The sequence below is a fragment of the Meleagris gallopavo genome, chromosome 10 (assembly GCF_000146605.3).
Source record: "Meleagris gallopavo isolate NT-WF06-2002-E0010 breed Aviagen turkey brand Nicholas breeding stock chromosome 10, Turkey_5.1, whole genome shotgun sequence".
Lineage (NCBI taxonomy): Eukaryota > Metazoa > Chordata > Aves > Galliformes > Phasianidae > Meleagris > Meleagris gallopavo.
In genome coordinates this window covers 3,218,288-3,224,648 of record NC_015020.2, presented here as the reverse complement: position 1 = coordinate 3,224,648, position 6,361 = coordinate 3,218,288, and the positions used below count along the sequence as shown (strand labels likewise).

The window sequence follows — 6,361 nt, the reverse complement described above, 5'->3', positions numbered from 1 at the left end:
AAAAAAAAAAAAAGGTCTCAAATGTATTAAACCAGAAGGAAACTCAGAGAAGAACTTCTATGTTGTGATGACTGTTTTAAGAATCATTCACAGTGTTTAAACAATGTCATTAATTGGTAAAAATGTTTATTACTGATTTTGCAAAGCATTCTATAGAAAGGTAGGATGTGCCTGTTCCTTCATTCTGCTTTATAATTCCATCTGTGTGTCACTTCCAAACGTGCCAAACAGAGTAAAGAGCTGAAATAAGTGAGTTTGGATTCATGGCTTCTGCCACAGAGACTGGCTTTTAGCTTTTAAGCTTCTGCCTTTAGAAGAAGTTAGAAACACTGGCAATACTTACATTTTTCTAAGAGGAATTAAATATTAACTGTTTTGAGAATAAGAATATGGCTTTTCTTTATGAATATACAAAAGCTTTGATGATACTGAGTACATTTCTGTGCACCCATATTCTTTCATTTTTTGTGTAATTTTAAGTGACCAACTTTGAATACTGGAAAGGAACTTGACTTTTCTTAGGTGGTTGCGTTCTTACCATTGTTTTCAGGTGCCTGTTTCAGAGGCCTCTAACTGGATGATATCACACTGGTGGCTTTGAAAGTGTAACTTTTTCAAAGGGGACCAAAGAATTCATTTTAAAACAAAAGGCCAGAAAGGTTTTCTTGAAGCATGCAAGGGAGAATGGTATTATACAATTAGATCACTTTTTTTTAGGAAGTGCAAAATAGTGATTTAACTACACAGAATGTTACTCCACCATCATCTTTTCCGATTGTCTTCAGTCTTAGGAGTTAGTATAGGCATTGATAAGTGAAGAAACTGCAAACAATATTACTCTATTACATTTAATTCACACAATGTAACTAACTTTTAAGTATGTTTTCATTTATAAAAGCACTTGTCAAATGTTTTTGTAAGGAGACTAATTCATAGAAAGCTTGAATCTTAAGTTGAAGCACTCAACTGTGTAAACGTTTTTCAGCAGCCAGATGTCATTTAATAGCTTGATAGAGATACCCTGCTCTTCGCATTAATTTTTCTTTCTTTTTTTTTTTTTAACAGCATATGTGGAATAGTCAGTGAACACAAATTTTATCAGTCAGATATAGTTTGACATTCTTAACACTTTTTAAACTTTACAAAGCCCTGTTTACCATATGGTGTAAGTGGGTGTGCAGGAAACGACACTGTTTCACGAAGTCTGATATACACTTTACAACTTTTCCATGAAGTGAGTGTGAAAGTTTCCTTTTAACAGTGTGCTGAGGGCAATCTTTTGAAGCACGGGTGTGTAATGTTGGACAACATTATGTACATTTCTGTAGGTGAGAGGTTTTTTTCAATCACTTAATTCTTTAGCTTTTCTTACTTGAGTTTTTCACGAAAGTTTTTTCAGCATTAATGTTGCAATATGCAAAAGAGCTAACCAAATAGCAGACTTTATATTTCTTGTTTTGTTGTTGTAGTAACCAAGTATTATTACTGTGATTCAAATCTTATTTCCTGTTTACACTGATTTTTCTGAAGATGCTTCAGAGTTTCAAGTCAATTCCATGATCTTTAAATTGAAATCTTGCATATCGTTAAATTGGTCATGATCGTTTCTTCAGAGATAGAGTTACCGTAGCTGTCAAGATATTGATCCAAAGACTGTCCTGGTTTATTTGCAGGAAACTATGGTTTGGTTCAGTCAGCATTTCATGCAAGGATGAGAGCACAACCCGTGATGCTCCTTTGTGCAGTACATTTAATTTAGATATGACCAGTGTTACTAAGACTATCAAATCTATTAGTGCAAACCAGCAACTTGTGCCTGCTCCTCTTGCAAACAAAAGCGCCTTCTGGTCAGACAGCCACTATGAAAACCACCACAGAAGTAGAAAGGTACAACCATTTTTCAAACGATAAGTTAAAACATCATTTAAATGCCTACAGACAGGTTTCCAAGTTTAAAGTGTTTGTACATATGTATACATAAGTGTTTCATCTGCGCACAATTTTTAATAATTGCTAGAAACTTACGCACGTGTCTCTGAAATTATTTCTTGATTTTTGTCTCCCACTTATCAGATAATTAGTATCTTATTTCAAAAAAAAATCTGGTAAGAAAAAAATAATCCAGAGCTATTTTCATTTTTAAGTTTAAGGCCTGGCCTGGCCACTACTTGAGAATAAGAGGAGTTTTTTCTTTCTTAGCATGGGCTACAACAGCTACTCTGTAAACAGAATGTCTTAAACAGGACATAATAGTGAGAAATATTTGTAATTTATGAAACTATGTAACTTCACAAACCGCAGTTGTAAAAATATACATAGAAACACTGTTTAGCATGTGAGCTGGGTAGCGTTACTGTTTTGCTATGTTACTTAAAACTGCACAATCTGTTTGCTTTTTTCTTAATAGTATTTTTCTTATTCTCTTAAGCACAAGGTAGAAAAAAGAAAATTCAGTTAAAATGCTCATAGATTTAAAACACTGCAGAGAATATTTTGCAGCCTCCTGGCACCAGTATTTAGGAAGTCATGACCATTTATGCCACCAATCTCTTTTCATATGTAATCTACTAAATCCTGTGAAAAATAACTTGAAGAGTGGTAATAATGCATCTCCTGATCTTTCTCCCACTATCCTTGTCTCCAGACCAACAGTTTGAAATTGTCACTGATCTTCCATCAGCACTTCCTCTGTTTCCCTGCTGATAAAGCATCACGATGCAAAAGCCTCCAGCTTGTCAGCCCTGGTTGGAGACACTGTTTTACCAGATTAAATACTAACTACTATACTTCCCACCAGGAGAGACAGCTCCATCCTGCCTGTCATTAAATAGAGAACAAAGCCTAGTGGCTACAGTCCAGAAATCACAAGTCTAACTGTGAATACTTCACTTTTGTGCAAAGGTTTATATAGCAAGGTTTATGCATCAGCTTAATTTCACACCACATCGTTATTTTGAGCATCCCTAAAATCTTAATAAATGTCAGTGCTGGGTAGTTAAAGTATTTAATTAAATGGACATACTGAAATAGAGTTCCCAAGTAAATGGAAGATAATTTAACTTGTAAAAAATCTATTTATTAATGAAGAAATTCTGGAAACTTATTTCTGTGTCGGGGAACTGTATTTACTGTGCCTTGTAAGATCTTTTGCTTGTGTTCTAGCACTGTTTTAGCTTAGTTTAAGAGTCTATATGCAGATTAAGAGTTTATATAGATTAAGAGTTTATATGCAGCTTTTCTACAGGGAAGGCGGTCTTCATACAAATGACTGCACGAAGACTGATCTCATTTGTTACACACTTACAGGTTCTCTGGGCTGTGATGTTTTTAATAAGCTGTAGAATACCTTGAGCAGCTTCTTCAGAGCACATCGATTCTCAAAAATTTTGAAATATTCCCTACAGTGTTTATTTCTCTCTAGCACTATTTATCTAAATACAGTAACTGAGACCAAGCAACTGTTGCTGGGATGTGAGCTCCTGCCAAGTAACATTGGGATAGGTCTGTCAATTGTTCAAATGAAAACACTTTATTCTCTCAGTTGGCAACTACTTTCAGCTTCCACTCATTGTAAATATTAAAATCAGTGGAAACTGGATGGACTCCATCCTTAACAGTTTAGCAAATCAGGCCCAAATGGTCAAATTTCTGTAAAAAGTTGCTAACTAGCAAACGTAGAAAGTCCAAGTACTGTTTGAAATTTAAAGCTGAGCTCTACTAGCTAAATTCAGAAATAGAATTTTACCCCCTTTGATTCTATTTATTTTTTGAAGCATTCACTTGACAACTTTTGGCACTTTGAGACTTTAAGCACTTCACTGCATTACCAAAACAAAAAAATAGGTTGACTACGATGCTATACTTTGGTATAGCATCAGTTGTAAAACTGAATTTTAGTATCTTGTATAAAAACTTCTCAACCTTAAATCAGCTGTGTTCTCTTTGCCAAAGGATCATTCCTTTCTAATAGCATCTGATTTTGACTGTCTTTCCTAAAGTCTAATTTCATAGCACTTCAGTGTGTAAAGATTAACTTACACTGCTTTAAGGTACAGACTGTCAAAGCTGAGGAATCATATTCTGATTACAGTCACAATGGTCCTCGGTTTGGGAATTTAACTGATGTTTTGTGTGTCCGTTTGCATCAAGTAAAATTAATAATAATCCAAAATGCCTCTGTAGGAGGCTTCTATATAACTGGAGAAATCTTCCTTAAAGCAAAATGAGCTCGCTGTTGCGGCGTGCTACGCGTTTTGTGACATACTGCAGGGGGCAGTCCTCCAATTAAATGCATCCAACTGAATGTCGTTGCGAAGTCTGACTGTGTGATGGCAGCTACCCACAGCTTCTGTCCAGGAGCCCTACTAAGAATTTGTAGCAAGAATGTTCTTCTTTAAGATGAATTTCACTGCTCTTTCACGTTATATTCATAGAAGAACTATACAAATTTTACGAGATGAATGTGTTAGAGCTTCTAGTTAAGAAATTTTACATTGATATTTTTTCTCTCTTACAATTTGGCATTTTATTCTGATTTTTTTTTCCCTAAATTAAGTAACATCAGCATACAATTTATTAAAGGCATACAAACTACTGGCCCATTTTCTTTTAATTTTTTGTTTCCGTTTCACTACATCTTAATAAATTTTTGTATTTCAGTACAGGTCAAACAGTGGGTAACGTATACAGTCATACACTGTACTGTAATGAATCAAGTGGGACATTACAAACTTCTTTTCTTCACTACAGTTGTCTGAACTCACACAACCTGTATCTTCAAAGCTGATGCTGAAAAGTCCCTTTTCTGTATCACTTGTATACAGTGTTTGTTATTGTTTGTTTGTTTTTTTCTTGCCAGATTATCACAAAATAGTCCAGTTTTTAAAAATACTCAGAGAAGCCCAGCATACACACAGTTCCTGACCACGTTACTTGAAGAACTCCATTTCAAAAATGAAGATCTGGAAAGTTTAACAAGAATATTTAGATAAACAGCCCACCTGAATGGTCAGTCAATTTTAAGCTATTCTGCATTTCATAAAACTAATCCAGTTAACAATTTTTATTTCCAACATTTTGTAGGTATGCATAATAACTACAGATTATATCAGCCAGAGTAGAAAGTGTGTAAAGCACATTTTAAAGTTAAAAAAATGTATGTTGCGTGGAAATGAGTGTCATGATTTTGTCACTTACAGTAAATGCTGACTGCTTATCACTTTAATCTTTTGAGAACATACCGTTGGTTTACTGCAATTTTGGGAGGAATTTTTCTCAAGTTCTATTGGGATTTATTAAAAAAATAATCTGAGTGATTATAGTGACTGTCTTAGTAGTGGGGTTTTTTGTGTATGTTATATCTAGTCTAGGTGATACAAAATTAAACTAAAAGCATTAAAGCTAAGACTTCCTTTTTGCATTCTAGTTAGGCAGAAATAAAGAAGAGTAAATATCTTACATCTACTGATTAAATTCAAATGATTTAACCAGTCTAGCACTATAATATTTAAGAAATTTGTGTATTAATAATTACTCATCTCAGACTTTGTTCCCCACAGAACAAGGTGATCATCGTAACATCTCCCACTACCTGAAAGAGCTGCATGGAGAAAAACAAACATCTTCAGTTGTTGGAATGTCTCTTTTTTAATGAAAAATAAAATTAAGTATTCATTGTACTTCTTGCACTTTTGCTCTCTCATTTATTTCTTAGAATAAGGATTGTGAAGTCTTTGCAGAAGCTGACTCTGTAAAGGCAGCTGCTGTAGGTATGCATGAAAACTAGTTAAAATGGGAATGGTCTGAATACTTTCTATTTAAAGGCAATAGAAAGGATTCTAGATTATTGGCTTGGTCTTAGTTTATTTTGGACATTTTCAGCTAAAATTTACCTGCAGGAATTAGAGGGGGGAAAAAATTAGCCTAGGGAATTAGAAACACTGCTTCTGACATTTTTCCATTTGACTCAGTGCATGGAGCGGTATTCTTTAAGAATGATGGAGATGGTACACAAAGATACCTGATCTGCAGCCTGCTTGTCTCCCTACTTCTAAGAAAAAGGGGGGGGGTGTCTCTGAACATTATGTGCAACTTCTTTGTAAACATTTTCTAATTGTTACCAATTTCAAAATAGATTTTAAGAATTTTTTTGCTTTCTGTAGTAATTTCATTTTAAGTAGCTGTGTTGTTTAGAATGAGTACTTTTAAACTTGCTCCTATTACTAAATAATTGCAAAATGCAATTTAAAGCTAACCCAGTAGTAATTCTTAATAATGCTGTAAGTTGTTGGTACATTGCATATTCTCAGTTCACAGGACACTCTCTTTTGAGAAACTTGAAAATAAAGTTGTATCTGACCGT

At 34.3% G+C, this 6,361-nt stretch overlaps 1 long non-coding RNA gene across 2 annotated transcripts; it reads left to right on the top strand.

Moving 5' to 3' along the window:
• Positions 1-55: 55 nt before the first annotated feature.
• On the top strand, positions 56-5,678 carry LOC109369196. 2 transcript variants are annotated; one of them, XR_002117888.2, is made up of 3 exons: positions 56-1,887; positions 4,859-5,007; positions 5,559-5,678. It is a non-coding gene; the product is annotated as an uncharacterized LOC109369196 (long non-coding RNA). The 2 variants fall into 2 exon arrangements; XR_002117887.2 differs by lacking the exon at positions 56-1,887 and having other exon boundaries at positions 1,904-5,007.
• Positions 5,679-6,361: the final 683 nt, after the last annotated feature.